This window comes from Nicotiana sylvestris, chromosome 3, assembly GCF_000393655.2.
Source record: "Nicotiana sylvestris chromosome 3, ASM39365v2, whole genome shotgun sequence".
In the NCBI taxonomy this organism is placed as follows: Eukaryota; Viridiplantae; Streptophyta; class Magnoliopsida; order Solanales; family Solanaceae; genus Nicotiana; species Nicotiana sylvestris.
In genome coordinates this window covers 210472362-210493669 of record NC_091059.1, presented here as the reverse complement: position 1 = coordinate 210493669, position 21308 = coordinate 210472362, and positions in this window count along the sequence as shown.

Sequence of the window (21308 nt, the reverse complement as noted above, 5' to 3'; positions counted from 1 at the left end):
CATGCTGAGGATATCGCCTGTCGTGTACTGGCGTGGCATCGTTCCCCTCATTGTGGGTGTCACTGATTAAATCCTCGAAATGAGGCTGATCTTCTCGAACCTCAGGATTGTGTCTGTTATTAACACCGTTACCTGCCATTTCTTATGACTAAATGAGACAAAATAATCAAAACACATTAGTAAAAAGGCAGGGATCAACTTAATTATACGGCTATCTAGGCCCTACGGTGGGCGCTAAACTGTTTACCCGTAAAATGGTACAGTTGAATTTGTACGTGATTTCTAAACAAGTGAATTAATTCGATCTTGAGATAATAAAATAATGGAAGAAATATATAACACTTAGCCTTGATATGAAGACGAAATGATAGAAATAAAGGTTCCAGTAACGAAGCCTCCGGGTGCAACAGTAATAAGAATAGAAAATAGGAAGATAAAATTGTATAGAGCTTTGAATAGATTGTAGTATCAGTTTGTGAGAAACTTTGTGTCCTTACAATGATAACAGAGCTCACAACTTATATCTACGTCTAGGGAACAATATCCTAGGATCATACCCTTCTTTAATGTCAATTATGAGGGCCATTGATGGAGACATAACAGTGAGCATAAATGATAAATTCTTTGTAACGGGTAGTGCACTTAATGTCGTGGAATATTCTTCATTAATACCACCGGGCGGAAAGTATTTATTGCTTCTTTATGAGTCTCATTCCCCACGATGCCAAACGGGATAGTTATCTTCGGTTCCACGTGTCATTCTTCTAAGCAGCCACCTGGCATAGCATATTTACCTATACAATAGTCACACAAAATTTTATGGTTGTTTTAGACCACAAATTTCAGGAAAAAAAAAAATTAAAACTCCGTGCTTAATCTTACACTACCATATGAATTTGGACGGGGAAGTACTAATATACATTAACTAAATGCAGGATCAAGCTTCAATTAATAGTGATCCTTGAATTTTAGTACAAGACGAAGATCTGGCAAAGAAAAATATGCAAAGCAGCGTATGGGTTTCAATTAATAGTAATGTTACCTAGAGTTTTATAGCCCAGTTAAACAAATCAACTAACGAACAAGATTTTAAGCTAGATGTGAGACCAGCTCAAAATGCAAGAGGAGAATGATACTAAAACCCAGAATTGAGTCATTCTATTGTAATTAATCATTCTGCTGATCGTGAACGTTTCAGCATAAACCGAGTACATTGGGGGATGAGCACTTGATTAATTAATCGCAAAAGAAGATTTTGTTTCATTCAACTAATGCTATAGTATAATTTATCATTTTAAAAAAAAAAATATCAAAAGAAAGCGTAATCTACGATTTTCGTCCCTTTTTTATTCAGACTGTTCGCAGACAGGGTCACATTCTTTTAATCACAATTACTAAAACGTGTTTGCTTGTTGTACTATACTAACTAGTTATGCTTTATGCTGTTAACCGTGACTGTTTCAACAAAATGACGTATTAGTACGACTTGAAATAAACTAAGGAGTCGTTTGGTAGAATGCATTAGAAAAAATAATGTATGTATTAATTTTGTGTATTTATATACTTTGTTTGGTATACTTTTTGAATCTATGCATTAATTATGTAAGCATTTGTTATATATCCTATTTGGTAATGCATAAGAAACAATGACATTAACAATGCAATGAGTTTTAATGCATGCATGTTTATATAAAAACATTCCTCAACATATGTTTCTTTTAAAAAAATAAAGTGATGGACTAGTTATGAGGGTATTTTTATAAACAAACAATTCTTTTAAAAATTGTGCAATGTTTTAATACATCAAACCAAATAAGGATAAGAAATACGTCAGCATAACTAATGCAAATATAACTAATATCAACATTACTAATACACTATATTCAGCATTATTCTAATAAAGCCTGCCAAACATACATAAGTCTTAGAAGTAATACACGTTTACCGTGTTAAGTCCGCCAACTCAATTTGATCTTATTCTTATTGGAATTCAATAACTCACAGAAACTTCACTTATTTCTTCGTAGCAGTTCTACTGCTGTTTGTAATTTCTGAGCATCTTCTATAAGTTTACATAACATAATCAAATCTGATGGATCAGTGGAGAAACCACCAAGTACGAAACACAAAATAATAAATAAATAAATAAATAACAAAATGTGGAATATAGGACTGAATCTTGTCTAAAAGAGAAGAAAATGTGTTTCTGGTGTCTAATACCCCCTGTTCTAATATTCCCTTTGTCCCGCTTTATGTTATGGCGTTACTATTTAGAGAATTAAAAAAGTTTTTTTCTTCATCGCGATTTCTTTATGTTCAATTGTTAATTATTACTTAGAGAATTTTTTGTTGCAAAAATATTGGATTATGGAGAATGAGATTTAGCTTGAGGTGTGTAAAGGACATTGTCCTTACGGATATTTTATCCACACCATGATGAATAAAATTATGCGTATCCCCTAGGATTCAACAAGCTCTTCTAATATAACTAGGAACATAAACAACAAAGATTAATCACAAGAAAACCCAGCATAATAAAAGAAATTGAGAAGAAAAATTTTTGCTTTTTGAAAATATTGGATTATGGAGAATGAGATTTAGCTTGAGGCGTGTCAATGACATTATTCTTAAAAATATTTCTATGCTATTACTATAGAGAATATCAATTCTGGAATCACGAGAGAAGTAAATGAAAGGTGAACAAATATTATTATTATTATATGGTATCATATATTGTTGTTGATGGTTATACTGTGGCATGCATTCTTGGCAAGTTGTTATTTTAATTTTGCACATTATCGCATTATGAAGATCAATATGCACCACAAAATTAAGGTAAACTTTTTCTAGTATTTAAATGCGCCTAACCCTACATAAATGTAGACTTTTTCGTTATCCATTTTTTAAAATCTTGATAGCTCTAAGATAGTGGGTTTAAATTGATTCTTTAATTTCAACAAATTTGAGTTTTGAATTTGGAGTGTTATAAATAAAAGCACGATTGATTTCTATACCCAAATCGTATAAGTTCTTTGTTAATTTTATGAGAATGAAAGAGCGAATTATTTTACTATACATGATAATCATTCATGTCAAATAGAATTTGACAGATCTTTTTTATGGAAGGGAAGATGATGATTAATGTGTTAGATTTTGTGAATCTCCTCTCACTATATTTGAATGTTTTACATATAGTGGCTAAAGCATTTCACAATATATTTAACAGCTTTTTGAGCTCTTGAATTTTGATGAATTTGCATTTATCTTTACAAATAATTTGTATCTACTGAATTATCTTAATTAGTGAGCCATGATTTTTAAGAATTCAGCTTGAGTATGTGTGTTCCTAGATCAGTGTGAGTCTCCTCCGTATTAGTTTGATAGAAATAATAGATAAAGATAAGACATTCGTGCTCTTGTGACATTTTGGGTGAAGCTATATTATTAGCTTGTTGTTTATAAATTGGTAAACTCTTTATGAGTTGTGAAAAGGTTATTTCCTTAGGATATCTCCAACCTTGCCCCTATCCTCCATAATGGGAAAAATATTTGGGGGAATTTAGCTCCAACCCTCTCCCATATTTGTCCCCAAAATGGGGGATGAATAGTGTCCCCTCAAATATGGGGGTACATTATTCATTTCCCCCATTACTATTCATCAATTTTTTTTTATTTAATCTTTTAATTTATCTCTTTATATATACCTAATTATATTTATGTAATGTCTTTATAATATTAATATTATATCTTAACTTTGGTGTATAATTTTGATAAATTAATTTTCGTGCATTTATTATTTTTATGTAGAAATGGCAGTAGATGAAAATCAACGATTTCAAGAATTTTTATTTCAACATAGAAGAATTAAGGACAAAGATGCTCATTTTGCACTTCGTAATGCATTAATAGATCATTTATGGGAGAATACTAGAGGTTGAAGTTGAATATTTATCTAGTATTTCGTATGAATTTTATCGTTATGTAATATGTATTTAACTAATCTTGTATCGCAATGATTTCACTTTTATTTGAATTATTAGTTAATCTATAATAATTGCTTGCAAATTATATTATTTAAAATTTATGGAATTTTTTTAATTATGAAAATTACAAATTAATAAAAATAAAAGATGGAATTTATTTAATGGGAATTAAAAAATAAAATTAAAATGAAAGATAATAATATAATATAGAAGAATTAGAAGAATATAAAAAAGTTTGGGAAAAAAATGGGGGAATAGTTGGAGTAAGTTGTCCCTAAAATGGGAAAATCCCCATTTTGGGGACCAAAAATGGGGTAAAGGTTGGAGATGTCCTTACTCTGAAATTTTCGAAAATGTGGGGAACCGTAGTGTCCAGAATTATATAGCCTGATCCTAAGAAGGAAAAATATGAGAAAAATGCTTATTAATATTATAACAAAGCCTTACAAAATTGAGATTTGTTGTGGCAAAAAAATTGTATTTGAATATAAAAAATATATGTTATATTTTTGGCTTTGAAAAGTGATGTTGCTTCGAGTCGCTTAGTCATTTGGGTGAAGAAATCGTTGAATTATGACCCGTTTTCTATTGATTTGAGATATTTCTGTAAAAGTTAAAGTTGCTTCTATATTTAGAAAATTTTACTTTGGTATTATAGTATGGAAGATACCAAAAAGAAAACTAAATTCTTATGTGTTGAAAGATGTTTCAAAAGGCACTTGTACTGAAGTCAAGTTTTATTCATTTGGGATGATTTTATGCTTTATTTGAGAAATACTATGAGTTAGTATTTTGTATGTAAATTTTTTACTGTATTAGAAGGATATATTGATGATATTGAATCTCTGATTCATATGAGAAAAATTCACTAGTGATTGTGTGATCACCTTCTTATGGGGTGTTATGATATTGGAATTGTCTGGCAATGAGGTTGATTAAGCAACCTTTTGGTGAATATTCTACTAGGGATTAAGTCGATAATATTTGTGTCGATAAATTGTGATTGCCAAAGTGCAATAGTTATTGTAAGAAAATAAATCTTTCAATGGGAAGAGTAGACACATTCTCTTGAGACAATTTTGTCATAAAGCAATTGCTTAGATATAAGAATTTTTTATACCTATTAAGTGTAGTCAAAAGAGGATTTGGCTGATCCTTTGACTTATATGAAACATCGAAGAGTTGAAACTTTTGCCAATTTGAGATATATCAACAATGATGGTAACCCAACCTATATGATTGGAGATCCCATGAAATAAGTTCATATGGGTAATAACAAGTCATTAGTTGATCAAACATGCACTATTAAATTATGTCACTTCATATGGTGTGTGTATAGTGCAAGACCGCAAGGAATGTGAGGTTGAGTTATATACTCGTAATCCAATAATCCATAGCCTATTGTAGGTGGCGTATTGTGCTGCATAATATACTTGATGGATGGGCCTATATGAGTGTGTAGTGGGGCCGCTCCTATTAAATTTGTGGCAAAATTTCTAGAGCACTCATGAAAACCAGGCGCGCGCATGGCCTATTAATGCAAAATTGCGACAAACAACAAAGTGTGTGGGAGTATAATGTGATAGATAAGACACTAACTTACAAAAGAATTCTTGATTCGTAGAAGTTGTAAACTTCACAATTGTTCTGTAAGTTTAATCTTATTTTATCTAGGTCTGGTTCATAGTCCAAGAGACACCAGATTCGATGCATTATGCTCATTTGTGAAAACCTAGCAAAACATTTTATTTCACTTTATTACTTAATATTCTTTTTGAGTTATCAAAATTATTTTTCTAACACTTTTTACGTAACTTATAAATATGTAACTTTTATTTAAAAAATTTAGATTCAAATTTACACCTAAAATTAAATAGTTTGACTTTTCGAATCGCATCACATATAGTGGGATGGAAGAAGAAACAGAAAACGTCTATACGCGAAATACAGTTACATAAATTACTTATGGTACAAACATCTACTGAGGTTATGTTTTTCCCGTCCCATCTGCTCGTAGAAAACAAAAGAAAAGCCCCTTTCGCTCTCCCCAAAAAAGAAAAGGGGAAGAAGAAAGGGTCAATGTTTCACCAACCAAATGGGGCAACAGTAGCTACGTAATTATTGTCATGTGGTTTTAAATGAATGATCTTATTGAATTTTGTGAAAGATGGTTAAAGTAGTGGACTAATCGGCTAGAGTTATTCTCTTTTACTGTATACTAACTATAAAAGGCAAAGCAAGTCAACTTTATTGAGACAAGGAAGTAATTATAAAAATAAAATTTACATGTGCAAACGTTAGACAAAAGGTGCGTTAATCATTTAGGCTCATTGTCCTCGTAGGGTAATCACTAATTAGTTATCTCGACGTTCAAACTTCAACTAATGCCCGAAGAAATGGCGTTTAGTACTCAAGTCTTGTGTAGGCTACGATCTGAGAATTTCTCTCTTAAATTCCTTCAATGGCCCATCTTCCGCTTTTGTTTCTGTATACAAATAAACCTGAGTCCATTAAACACTTCGGTTTTCGGGTAAGGTGAACGGAGCAGGGACATGATCGTAAGGAATCGGAATTTGGGTGAGGAGCCCCTCGTATCGGGATTCGAGCAAAACACCTACCCTTGGAGGCATCGGAACCACGTCCTTCGGGTCCGGTTCGAGCCTCAAGACTTCAGAGAACATTATCAAATGGTTGCACACGACTAACGAAGGGCCGTGATATCCGTGCCCAACCGAATATCACGGCTCGAACGGCCCGTATCGACAGAACATCAGTGACTAGCGAAACGGAAGATTTTTACCTTTCTTAGAATTGTACTTAGGATAAAATCTATATAAAGGGGAAAACTTATTATTCATACCGGACATTGTAACACACATTCCAAGGAAATTTACTCTTATTCTCTCTGTTATTCAAAGTTCTTATATTTGTTCATCAGTTCTCCGCAAGGATAAGCTCGGGATCGAAGGCAGACTCTTCATTAAACCGTTTATCGAGCTCGGGATCACTCTTATTATTGGTTTGACAATTTATTACGTCTTTTATTTTGTTTAATTTAACGTCATTAACCACTTGTATTGAATTAATCCACATATCCCTAAAACCGCGTATAAATTCAATTGTTATCCGTTTTTTTAGGATAAACCGTTTGGCATCAATGTAGAGCTAAGGATAATAGTGGCAATTTGATACAAATTCCCATAACACACTCTGCGTTACGCCTATTCTTTGAGATTTTAATTTCAGGTAAATTTAATAATGTCAAACTCTCAATCTACTCACTTGAATGTTGATGCTGAGTTTGGCCACCATGGCGAGAACAACAATATGGTACCCAGCAAAGAGGTCTCTTTGTTGACCCAAATGGAGTCCCAGTCGCGGACCCAATCGATGCCAACTCACATGTGATTATCGACGCAAACTTGCCTACCGACCTAGAGAACATCATTCATGGAGGATCCAGATCGGTAGCCCGGGGTGAGCATGACGGTGAAGGCGATGGGATCAATTTGCGAGTAATCTTCAAAATGTTACAAGCTTAATAAGTGGCGATAGACCAGTTACAGAACCAAAGTCGCGCCCTCAGCAGAGTTGAGCCCGAACCATCCAGAGAGAACACCCGAAGAAATGAACGAACCTCGGAAAGGCTAGGTGAAGCTGAAGCCGGGACCAACCCCAAAATAATAAAGATGCTCGAGGGATTGACAAAGCGGGTGGAATCTGAGGAAAAGAAGATCGAAGGCAATGACAAAAAAGTAGAAACCTATAACTCCAGGGTTGATCAAATCATAGAGGCACCTCCAATATTGAAAGGCCTGGATTACAAGAAATTTGTCCAAAAGCCTTTCCTTCCGAGTGCAGCACCAAAGCCAATCCCGAAGAAGTTCCGTATGCCCGAAATTCCAAAGTATAATAGAACAACGGATCCAAATGAACATGTGACCTCCTACACATGTGCCATCAAGGGGAATGACTTAGAAGATGACGAAATCGAGTCTGTTTTGCTGAAAATTTTTTGGAGAAACCTTGTCAAAAGGAGCTATGATAGGGTATAACAACTTACCCCCTAATTTTATTGATTCGTTTGCTATGCTTGCATATGCCTTTGTAAAAGCGCACGTCGGGGCCATCAAGGTCGAGACCAGGAAGTTGGAACTTTTCAAAGTAAAGCAAAGTGATAACGAGATGCTCAGGGAATTCGTGTCGAGGTTTCAAATGGAACGAATGGATCTGCCTCTTGTCGTAGACGATTGGGCCGTTCAGGAATTCACTCAAGGACTCAACCCCCAAAGCTCATTGTCTTCGCAACAGTTAAAACAGAATTTGATAGAGTACCCGGCAGTAACTTGGGCCAATGTCCATAACATGTACCAATCTAAAATAAAAGTCGATGAAGATCAGCTCGTGGCCCCCTCCGGGTCCATGTATCCCGTCAGAGCTAGTAACATATCTAAGAGAGTCATCGATCATGAACCAAGACCGAACAGAGATCGATATCAACCATATAGTGGGGATCGAAGGGGTAATGGATCCAGATGCAACCCTGCTAGGAGTGAAAAAAAGAGCGATCCAGACCAATAGTCAGGGACTCATGACTAAACACGATTTCGACAAGCCACTCGAAGCCAAGGAGGCACCGAGATTATCGGAATATAATTTTAGTATTGATGCCGCCGGCATCGTATCTGCCATCAAATGCATTAAAGATACCAAGTGGCCTCGACCATTGCAATTTGATCCTGCCCAAAGGGACCCTAGCCTGATGTGTAAATATCATGCCACTCACGGCCACTTGACCGAAGACTGCAGGCAAATAAGGGAAGAAGTGGCCCGGCTATTCATTAATTAATACCTCCAAGAATTTCTGAGTGATCGAGACAAAACTCAATTCAGGAATAGGGACTCCGTCAAGTAGACCGAGAAAGAGGAACTTCAGCGCGTCATCAACATGATCATTAGTGGGGTCGACGTCCCCCGGGAGCCAATGCTAAAACACACTAAAGTGTCCATTACAGGGGAAAAATGAACTCGAGATTACATGCCTGAGGGGACCATGTCTTTCAATGATGAGGACGTTGAAGGCCTCGTGCAACCACATAATGATGCACTGATAATATCTGTACTCATAAATAAATCTCAAGTTAAGTGTGTGTTAATTGATCCAGGTAGCTCGGCCAATATCATCAGATCGAGAGTCGTGGAATAACTGGGTCTACAAGACCAAATAATGCCTACAGTCCAGGTTTTAAATGGATTCAACATGGCATGTGAAACTACTAAAGGGGAAACCCTGCTAGTGAAAACCGCCGGGACCATTCAGGAAATAAAGTCCTATTTCATTGAAGGGGACATAAGATATAATGCTCTATGTGGAAGGCCATGGATTCACAACATGAGGGCAGTACCCTCGACACTACACCAGGCATTGAAGTTCCCCATACCGGGAGGGATCAAGATGGTTTACTAAGAGCAGCCAGCCGTAAAAGAAATGTTCGCAGTTAATAAGGTGATCCCGATTTCCGCACTCTCGACATCAAAGCACCCGGAGCCGGTTTGGAAGGAAGAAGCTAAATAGCAATCATCGACATTGGCCCCGCCATACCAAAGGAGCGAGAAATGGGCGAGGATGATGATTACGGAGTTCCTAGGTCATTCATCGCCCATCCGATGCCACTAAATTGACGGTCGAAGAGCTAGAGCAGTTCATACTGATCGAACACTTGCCCGATCGAAAGGTATACCTAGCACGGTGTTAATACCCAAGCTCACAAAAAAACTCACTAATTTCCTTACAACTTGTTGACATCCAATTTTCTCCCTCTTTTCTTCCAAATTGTTTATTTGAGCTTCTAATATCACTAATAATGTAAGAATAGTTATTTTACCATTTTTAGCACAAACTAGACCTAATTATTATTATTATTTACCTAATATCACTATTACTAGTATTATTAATATTACCACTACTATCATTGAAATTAGTACTAGCATTAATACATTATGACTACTACTAAGTACTATTCTTATTAGTATTAATATTAATTCGATATTAGTATTAGTGTTACTATTATTACTACGCCTACGACCAATATTTTATTAGTAGTATTGTCACACCTCCTTTTTCCGCACCCGAGAGGGCGCAAGGGAGTTTTTTCCAATTAAAGGACAATCGAAACGGGATTTGTTTATTTATTTCAGAGTCGCCACTTGGGAGATTTAGGGTGTCCCAAGTCACCAATTTTAATCCCGAATTGAGGAAAAGAATGACTCCATATTACAGTCTGCGTACCAGAAATCCGGATAAGGAATTCTGTTAACCCGGGAGAAGGTGTTAGGCATTCCCGAGTTCCGTGGTTCTAGCACGATCGCTCAACTGTTATATTCGGCTTGGTTATCTGATTTTATACAAGTGTGAACTTATGTGCCTATTTTATCTTTTAACCGCTTTTATCATTTAATGTTATTATTTTACGAGAATTGCAACGTCGTGGAAACACACCTCGAACCACGTTACAATCAATGTACCCGTGGTTAGAGCTACGTTTCAACTCTGTTGAGATTGGGATTTGGGTCACATAAATGTGCACCCGAGTTTAGGAAGATAACATTATTAAATACGCGCCTAAAGCAACTAGCGTATTGTTATGTTGGGAAAAGGCCGTGAAATTCGCTAAACGGCCTGTCCCGAATTCTAAGTATTTTAATATATACATTTAGAGGGCCCCGCAGCTTGTGCATTTTTTGTTTGTCGAGGCTCGTCTCATTCATTATTATTTTTTTAAAAGGAATTCGCAACGTCATGGAAATGCATCTCAAACCACGTCACAATCAATGTACCCGCGATTGGAGACACATTTCGACTCCGTTGAGATTTGGATTTGGGTCACATAAATGTGCACCCTAGTTTAAGGAAGTAATTTAATTAAATCGCGTCTAAAGAGGCTAACGCGTTATTATCTTTGGGGAAGGCAGTGAAATTCACTAAACGGTCCATCCCAAATTCTAAGTATTTATTATGACTAATTATTGAGGGCCCCGTGATTTGCATTTTTATTTGGCGAGGCTCGTCTCTTTTTTATTTTTAAGGATAAACCTACAGTGACTACATTTCTCTATTAAGTTCGTCTCTAAAAAGAAAATCCTAATTTATTAATCAAACAATGGAAGCTAGTAGGATACACGGCTAATGAAGAGTATCTCGAGCTTGACGAATTATAATTAAACATGAACTTACATTTAGAACTAACCCATATGGTAAACAACAGAACAATGACTAATAAAATTATGATAGAACTTATTAAATCAATCCGACTACCAATTCGGCGAGCTAGTCACGAACATGAAGACTTTTGTACAACTTTCGTCTAGCATGCCAATTTGAGATAGCAATAACGTAAGCACAAAACTAAAACTCGACAGATTTAAACAAGATCTTTAACATAACATTTATTCAAGCTCGGACACTATAGTGACCGATAGCAACTCAAACAAAGATTAGAAAACGAACCTCTAATGATAAACACTACTGGGGATTTACAACTCATTCGTCAAACCGAAATGGAGCCATAGTCGGCGAAATGAAGCAACGAGACCAACGAACTGGAACCTCCCATCGGCACTCGAACGGACTTCAAACGGGAAACCATGGAAACAGTCATCACAGCTCAAACGGAATAGCTTACGCCAAAAACTCGAACACGAACGGGCTGAGCATGAACCATGGCTGCTACTGGTTTTTCCCGGTGTGTTACTGGTGGTTTGCTGGAGGGGTCGTGGTCTGGTGGTCGTTTGGACGTGGTGTTCAGTGGTCGTTTGATCCGCTGCTGGGCGTGAGGAAACGACGGGGAGACTGGTGGTGGCGTGAGGTCGAGCTGGAGGTTTGGTAGGCGATAAGGCAGTAATGGAGGTTGCTAATGGCGGGCTGTTTGGACAGAAAAGATGGAGCAGTGGTGGCGGGTCGTTGATGCTGCAGCGGTTCGTGGTGGATGGTGGTTTTGGGGGTGGTTTTGGGTTAGGTTTGAGGATGAAGAAGAACGTGAAACAGCAGCAGCAGCGCCAGTTGCTGCTCGACGGGGGTCCGGCGGTTCAGGCGTCGGGGGAAGCTGGTTCGTGTAGGTGTTTGGACGTGGTGTTTGGGTGGTGGTGATGGCTGGCGACGAGCCTGTTTGGTTGTTTGACGGAGGTGGCGAGACGGAGAGGGGTCAGCTGGACGGGACGGAGGGAATGGTGGTTTTGCGGTGGGAAGGTGATGGTTCCGGCGTCGGGAGGATAGGGTCTGTTCGGTTTTGGGTGAGGGTACTTACCGTTTAGGTTTTCTTCTTCTTTTGAAGAAGAAAGATGAACAGTGCATGTGGGTTTTCCAAAATTTTCCAAAGTCCCCCCCTGCCAAGTCCAAGTCTCGTGCCTTTGTAGCTTTGGCCAAGACAATGGACCCCACGTGTGTAGGGGTCCAAGATTCATGTCCCCCATGCGCGGTGGGGTTCCCCGTGTACGGTGTTCCGTCCGTGTTCCCCACGCGTGTCTCCCACATGTGGTGGACTCAGATTATTGTGGGCTAGGTCCGAAAATTAGGCCTAAAACCGGATAGTTTGAACCCGAATATTATTCTTTTGCCCGGATCCGAGAATAAGAACACGGCGTTGCTTAACTAATAACTACCAAAAATAAGACTAATATTTAAAACGAAACTATATCTTTTTTAATATTTTTCAAGATTAAAATAGCTACAAAAATATTAATAAAACTATTTTTTGTAATTTTCGTTTTTTAATAAAGATAAAATATAAAGTAATATATTTTTTTTGTATTTTTCCAAAATTAAAATGACTATAAAATATTAATAGAATTATATTTTTTTGTAATTTTTGAATTTATATAAAGTACCAAAATAAAGTACAATTTTTGTATTTTTTCAAGTTTATGAGAAATACATAAACTAAAATTTATATATATATTTTTGTAATTTTTCTTTTTGCAACGAAATACAGTAAAAATAGTTAAAATGGCTATATTAGACCCAATTTCACATATTCATGCTAAAAATGTGAAAATTCTCGGGGAGGGTCAAAAATCCGGTGTCTACAGCTGCCCTCTTTGACTGGAAACACGAAGAGTTTTCTGACAAAGAACGACTAGACATGTTTTTGACCCGACCATTACTTGGACGGACTACACTAAGGAAAGGAAGGGAATGTGACCGAGCCCTGGTATCTGAGCTGCCTACATATCCTTGGTTATACAGGAATCAGGCCACGTGTAGTTCGGAAATGAGAGAGATGGTAAAGTGTACCGAGGTGAAGAGCCGATCGAGGTGCCGTTCCGTTGAGGTTCCGGTCCGTGGTCCTGTCATTACATCAAAAATGAAAACTGAAAAAGACTAACTAAGCCTATCAGCTACTAGTTACAAGGATTCCTATCTTTAAGTCTTCTGAAACTTGATCTTGAGTCTTGAATGGTGCTTCATACAGACTTTGGATTTGAACCTTGATACTTGCTAGTTGTAGGTGCTAGTTCTTGAGCAGACCACATCTGTTCTCCACTTCCGTATTTTGGGTTCTTTTTTTGTGTGTGTGCTTGCCTTTTTTTCTCTTCTTGTTTTTGTTTATGTGACCAGCTTCTGTTGATCATCCCAGACTATTGACTCGCATTCTTGAGGCGAGCTTCTACTATTTCTAACTTGGATTGAATGCTGGGGATTTCTGTTGTAACCTTCTGCTTTCCAGTGGGTCACTGCTTGATCTTGAAAAATGTTCCTCTGTTCTACAGGCGGACTCCTGACTTCATCATCTTGAATTTAACCACCTCCGTTCTACAGGCGGGCTCCTGGATTCTTCAACTTAAATTTAACAACCTCCGTTCTCCAAGCGGGCTCCTGACAACCAAAACAAACAAAATTTCCTAACCCAGTTTGTACTGGGAAGAGTTGTGAGTCGTTAGCAAAATTGTAACTCACTTACACTACTGATGCAATGATGAGAGTAAACTAAAGACTAGGCTAGGATGTGCATCTCCTACGAGTAAAACTAAAACTCTTGCTAGCAAATGTGTCTGCTAAAATAAAAACCTCAATGACTCAAACTAGAAAGTGCTTCTTCTATGGTTGAATCGGAATGAGCTAAACTAGGAAGTGCGTCTCCTAAGGGTGAAAACTTCAGTGACTAGAACTAGGAAGTGCGTCTCCTATGAATAAAATCTCGATTTAGGAAGTGCGTCTCCTAAAAAACTTGAAAGACCTTGATTGGGAAGTGCGTCTCCTACGGGTAAACTTCAAAGAACTGGACTAGGAATTGTGTCTCCTATGGTCGAACTTAAAATGAATCAAACTAGGAAGTGCATCTCCTAAGGGTGAAATCTCAATTCCGGAAGTGCGTCTCCTGAAATAAAATATAATCTGAAAAGCCAAACTCAAGAAGTGCGTCTCCTAATAAAGAAAACTTAATTCAGGAAGTATGTTTCCTATGCACGAAATTAAACTTAGGAAGTGCGTCTCCTAGGAGTAAAACTAAACTGAGGAAGTGCGTCTCCTACTAGTAAAACTGAACTCAGGAAGTGCGTCTCCTATGGTAAAACTGAACTTAGGAAGTGCGTCTCCTATTGGTAGAACTGAACTTAGGAAGTGCGTCTCCTATGGGTAAAATAAACTTAGGAAGTGCGTCTCCTATGGGTACGATAAACTTAGGAAGTGCGTCTCCTATTGGGAAAAACTAAACTTAGGAAGTGCGTCTCCTATTGGTAAAACTTACTTAGGAAGTGCGTCTCCTATGGGTACAACTATACTTAGGAAGTGCGTCTCCTGTTGGTGAAATAAACTTAGGAAATGCGTCTCCTATTGGGTGAAATAACTTAGGAAGTGCGTCTCCTATTGGTGAAACTTTTCTTAGGAAGTGCGTCTCCTATTGGGTAAAACTAACTTAGGAAGTGCGTCTCCTATTGGGTGAAATAACTTAGGAAGTACGTCTCCTATTGGGTGAAATAACTTAGGAAGTGCGTCTCCTATTGGTACAACTAAACTTAGGAAGTGCGTCTCCTATTGGTGAAACTATTCTTAGGAAGTGCGTCTCCTACTGGTAAAACTTGGCTTAGGATGTGCGTCTCCTGTTTGTGAAACTAACTTAGGATGTGCGTCTCCTCTTGGTGAAACTATTCTTAGGAAGTGCGTCTCCTCTTGGTGAAACTTACTTAGGAAGTGTGTCTCCTATTGGTGAAACTATTCTTAGGAAGTGCGTCTCCTATTGGTGAAACTAACTTAGGATGTGCGTCTCCTCTTGGTGAAACTAACTTAGGATGTGCGTCTCCTATTGGTGGAACTATTCTTAGGAAGTGCGTCTCCTATTGGTGAAACTATTCTTAGGAAGTGCGTCTCCTTAGGATGTGCGTCTCCTATTGGTGAAACTTAACTTAGGATGTGCGTCTCCTGTTGGTGAAACTAACTTAGGATGTGCGTCTCCTATTGGTGAAACTAACTTAGGAAGTGCGTCTCCTATTGGTGAAACTATTCTTAGGAAGTGCGTCTCCTATTGGTGAAACTATTCTTAGGAAGTGCGTCTCCTTAGGATGTGCGTCTCCTATTGGTGAAACTTAGCTTAGGAAGTGCGTCTCCTATTGGTGAAACTTAGCTTAGGAAGTGCGTCTCCTATTGGTGAAACTATTCTTAGGAAGTGCGTCTCCTATTGATGAAACTATTCTTAGGATGTGCGTCTCCTATTGGTGAAACTGACTTTTAGGAAGTGCGTCTCCTATGGGTAAAATAAACTTTAGGAGGAAATACATCTCCTATGGATAAAATAACTTAGGAAGTGCGTCTCCTATGGGTAAAACTTAGACTCAGGAAATGCGTCTCCTATTGGTAACGGCGTGGAATGTATTCCCTTGTTATACAGGTGGGCGCCTGGCATGAAATGGACAGACAAAAGAGTATTCCTCTTGTTATACAGGTGGGCGCCTGGTATGAAATTTAAAGACTGAAATGTATTCCTCTCGTTATACAGGTGGGCGCCTGGTAAGAAATTTAATGATTGAAATGTATTCCTCTCATTATACAGGTGGGCGCCTGGCTTCATCACTTGAAATAAAAAGACTGGTCCTGTATTCCTCTCGTTATACAGGTGGGCGCCTGGAATATGAAATGAACAGACAAAAAAAGTATTCCTCTCGTTATTCAGGTGGGCGCCTGTCTTCAACAACAACTTTGAAAATAAAATCCTATTTGAGGGCGGATGAACCCGACATATCCTGCTTTGAGGGCGGATGAACCCAACATATCCTGTTTTGAGGGCGGATGATCCCAACATATCCTATTCGAGGGCGGATGAACCCAAAATATCCTTAAAACTTGAAAATGTCTTACCTCAATACTTGCTGGGGATTATTTACTTACCTACTGGGGGATAAGTGTTATGAGCTGGGCATAACGCTGTTGAGGATAACACTGCTGGGGGGATTTGCATTCCTTCAAAATTGGTGCTCCACTCTTCTGAAGCCTGCTGGGAGCGACACTGGCCCTTTGCCTTTCCAAACACAAGTTTCAATCTTTTTGTTCGGTCTGTTGAGGATTCAGCTTCCTTTATTAAAACTTGGGGGTAACACTGGTTCAAAGATCATCTCCCTTGAGACTGGTGTTATCTTTCTTCTTCCCCAAATGGGCACCCGCCTTCAAGAAAATTTTCACAAGGAGAAAATTTTCTGCCCCGGTTTGATGATTTTCTTTATGGCATGTCTTTCCGCCATCAATAACGTTCATTTTCCCTGTTTCTAAATCAAAGAAAATTTTGTTAGTTTAAAAACATGGTAAGCGGTCATGCCACTCTTGTTGTGGATGGTTTCCTCTTTCTCCTTTCCCAGCTTTGTGTTCCATTATGCTATCAAAACTTGCTGGGGATGATATTAATTGCTGACACTGGCCCATCCCTTTTATCAATCTCATCTTGATGGGGATACCCTTCTTGACACGGGTTTTACGCCTGTTCCTTGTACCACTTGGGTGTACTAGTTGATGGCCTATTTTGAAGTCATTTCCCACTGGTTCTGACCAAACAGACTCTACTAGGGAATTTTTCTATGAAAGGAAAAAGATAAAAAGAAACAAAATATAAGACAAAGGAAACGATGACTCTTTTACAAAAGAAACTATAAATAAAAATCTATCAAACGCAGATATCGACTCTATTGGTCATGACATGCACATGTGGCCTATCTTCTGTTGTCAATCATCTTTCAAGATCTTCAATTGGCAATTCCCCATCTGATTCTCAATCTTATTCGACTTGTAGTGCCCGAAGGGTTTTCACTATCAAGCCTCTCTCATTTTGGTTCTCTCAGCTTTCATCGCCTTATGGTGCCTCTGAAGGTTTTCACCGATAAGACTCTCTCATTTGTATCACTTTCCAGCTGGGGATTTGGAGTGTTGCCGGTATGACTCTCTCTGCTGGAGATTAGAGTCCTTTCTGCTGTGGAACAGAATGTTATGTTCGCCGGTAAGACTCTCATTTGTCTGACTTGGCATCTTTTGAAGACTGGTCAGAAGGTCTTTCTTTGGACCGTAATGTGGGTTTTGGATAGGGCTAGAAAAAAAAGGGTATTAAAGGCTCAAAAATGCATTAATTCTGGGTTATTAGTTACAACTTTCGGAACTAGATTTATTTACCACAAACGCAACTTTTGCCCCAGTTTCTTGCTTGGGGATATTTTACTTGATTGATTTATATTTTTTCAAAACTATGACCGAGCCGTGAAACGCCTACGTATCCTCTTTGAGGAATCAGGTCAAACGTAGTTCCCAATTCCTCTGTTTTCATTTGACTTTCCTTTGTTTTGTTTTTTTATCATTTTTCTTTTCTTTTCTTTTCTTTTTTTTTGCCTTTTCTCGTTTTGTTGTTTTCTTTCTTTCTCTTTTTTTTTTTCTTCGTTGCTACTGATTCCGAACGAGGGGTATGAAAGAAAATAAATAAAGCTCAAAAGGGGTAACGAAGGATAAAGTGTTTAGGTAGCAGAACAAAATGCCTTCGTCATTCCAGTCTTCAAGACATGCCAAGTGCAAACAACATAATCAAACAATAGATTTATAGTCTCTTCCGATGGTGCTAGACTTGACAATTATGTTAAACATTTGCTTTTTCCGTTGTCATTTCTAAAGCACCGTTGGGCGACACTCTCATTATCATGAATGAACCTCATGCCAATTTGGCGAATCTTGCTTTTAACGGTTTTATTTGTGTTTTCCTTGCCCTAGTTCCACATGACTCGGGATCCAAATAATCTCAAACCGTTCTTATTTCCTTTAAATACTTTGATCACCTTCCCAGGGTTTTATGATTAACTTTTAAGATTAGGCCCAAACTGGGTGCGAATGCCATGTCCCTAGAATCGGCATTGAACGAAATGATAAAAGGACTAAACAAAAAGACGACTGGAAATAACAAAAGACTGGCTTTGTATTAGACTACCAGCGAAATGGTTTGAATGATAAAACAAACAAAACAACCAGAATAAAATCCTAACACAAACTGGACAAAATTTAAAACAAACTGCTATGACAAAATGGAAAGATAAGAAGGTTTGACATAGGACAAAATCCAAATTACAACCTTAATAATCCGGACAACAGAAATGACAACAAAATAAGCCACCAAATGTTTCTTTCTTGTTAACCAAGGAACAGAGCATCCTTCCACTTTATCAAGACTGGCATCTTAGCCACTGAGCTTTGCATCGATACTACCAGGACCATTACCAGCTTCAATATCATCAACATCGGACAACAAGTTCTCAAGAGGATTCGCGTGCTCCCTGTCACTGTCATCGATCACAATTGCCCCTTCCTGAATCATTCTTTCTATTTCCTTTTTCAAAGAACGACAGTCTTCAATGCTATGTCCTTGGACATTAGAGTGATACATGCATCGTACAGCAGGATCGAATCCTTTTGCATATGGGTCTGGAGTATAGCCAAGGAGCGGCTCAATCAGTCCTGAAAGCTTTAGCTTTTCAAACAAACTTGCGTAGGACTCCCCAATTGGCGTGAAATTGTTTCCTTGCCTTTGTTTTCCCCCATGCCCCTGTTTTCTAGGGTCGTTGGGTGCTTGAAAACGTTGTGAAGGCAAGAATGCATTACGTGGTGCTGGCTCTCGCCAGCGGGGGTGACCTGATGGTTGATCCTGCGACCGGACCTTGTTCGGAGGATAATATTGAGGCGGATTATATGGAGCTCGGGGGCAGGCTTGGGCATGATGGGCTGAAAAGAGTGGCTCTAAAAGTGGGTAGTAGGGTTGTGGAAGGTTGTATGGAGTGTGTGGATAATTTGGATGACTGGGCCTGGGCTGGTAGTGAGGGGAAGGACCTCTGAATTTGGACCCAGTACCTGCTTCGACTGATGCGACCTCGAGCGCACCTCCCGCGCCGCTCTGAATAGCCTGGGTCGTTGCCTTAAGCGCTGAGTAATTTAGGATTTTGTCAGACCTTAAACCCTCCTCTATCATGACCCCTATCTTTACCACTTCATTGAAGGATTTCCCAACCGTTGTCACCAAGTGACCAAAGTAAGTTGGATCCAATGTTTGCAAGAAGTAGTCCACCATTTCTCCCTCTTTCATGGGAGGATCAACTCTGGCCGCTTGTTCTCTCCAGCGGAACCCAAACTCACGAAAACTTTCCCCAGGCTTCTTTCCAGTCCTCAGCAATGTGAGATGGTCAGGGACTATCTCGCGATTGTATTGAAAATGACCTGCGAAAGCCTGCGCCAGATCATCCCAAGTGTACCATCTGCTGGAATCCTGCCTGGTATACCATTCTAGTGCCGATCCACTCAGACTTTGGCCGAAATAAGCTATCAGCAGCTCATCTTTGCCACCTGCCCCTCTCATTTTGCTACAGAATCCCCGCAAATGCGCCATGGGATCACCGTGCCCTTCATATAAATCAAACTTAGGCATCTTGAACCCAGCCGGGAGTTGGACGTCCGGGAAAGGGCATAGATCCTTGTAGGCCACGCTGACCTGGTTGCCCAATCCGTGCAGGTTCCTGAAGGTCTGCTCCAGGCTCTTGAACTTCCTCGTCACCTCATCTTATTCGGGGATTTTAACCGGCTTTTCAATCTCTGCCGGTGTCTCTAAGTGCAGGTTATAGGTATGGGGTTCTGGTGCATGAAATGTGGGCTCAGGGGGATAGTATTGCGTATCAGGAGCCTGAAACAATGGTTCGCTGGTCGTTCTTTGCAGGGTGGCTGATGTGGGTCCCAAAAAAGTGGGAACATTTGGTGTTGGGAGAGGTTGATGGGGTGGTGGAGCTTGGGAATCATGGGGGCTTCTCTCCTGATGATAACGGTGATTCGGGAGGCTTGTTGAAGGGCCGGAGTGAGGGTATTCCGGCATGTGCCCCAACGGCTCAGGGCTCTTTTGTGCTTTGGCTAGAGCTAGCTGCATTGCATCCATCTCTAGTCCCATCCTTCCTATCTTTTCCATCGCTTCCTTTAACAACTGGCTCATAGGCATTTCTTCCTCGGTACTATTCTCTGAAGTAGTCATGCTTGTTGTTATCGGTCCTTTGGATCTAGTTTGGTAAGGGTGTGTTGCCAGAATTCTTTAACAACTAACTGTTTGAGATTCGCAAAACAACAAACTTGTTAGCGTTTAGAGTTTCACAGATTTGATAACAACACATTGAGGATACAATGCCCCTAGGCAGTTAACCGTTTCTAACACGCTTTGCTTCAAACAACATGCGTCATCCCGGCTTGCTTATTTGCCCCTTTGAAGTACTTTGGGAACCCCTGTATTTTATTCTATTTTGTATTTTCTTTTCCTTTCGATTTTTTCATTTTTTCCTTTTCTCTTTTTCCTTTTTTTCAAATTTTTTTTGTTGTGGTCGAATCTTATGGAGATTGTCTACGTATCATGACCCCGCATGAATCAGACCTTGCGTAGTTCGTGACCAATAAAAGATAAACAATACTAATCATTTTTTCAATTTACATATTAAAATAAACTGAAAAAATCAAACAAACCACATATTCTAATTAAAGATTTATAAACTCAAAAACAAAAGGCTAGCTCCCTTTCTCTGTTCGACAAATGCAACCAAATGGTTATTTTTGCAAATGTGGCCCCTTCCAAATTTCACATGAATTTTGAGGCCGGGGAGGGTTATTTTATAACACTTTGCAAACTTGTCCGTTCTTTTACGAAAATAACCTTTCGACAACTGAAAGATACTCTAAGGCTATTTCGGCAAGAACGGTTTAAGACGCGGCCGAAGCTGACTCGGCTTATCATGACAAAATTCAAACAGTATTTTTTCTATTCAAATTATAATAAAACCTGGTGTTGCAAACAC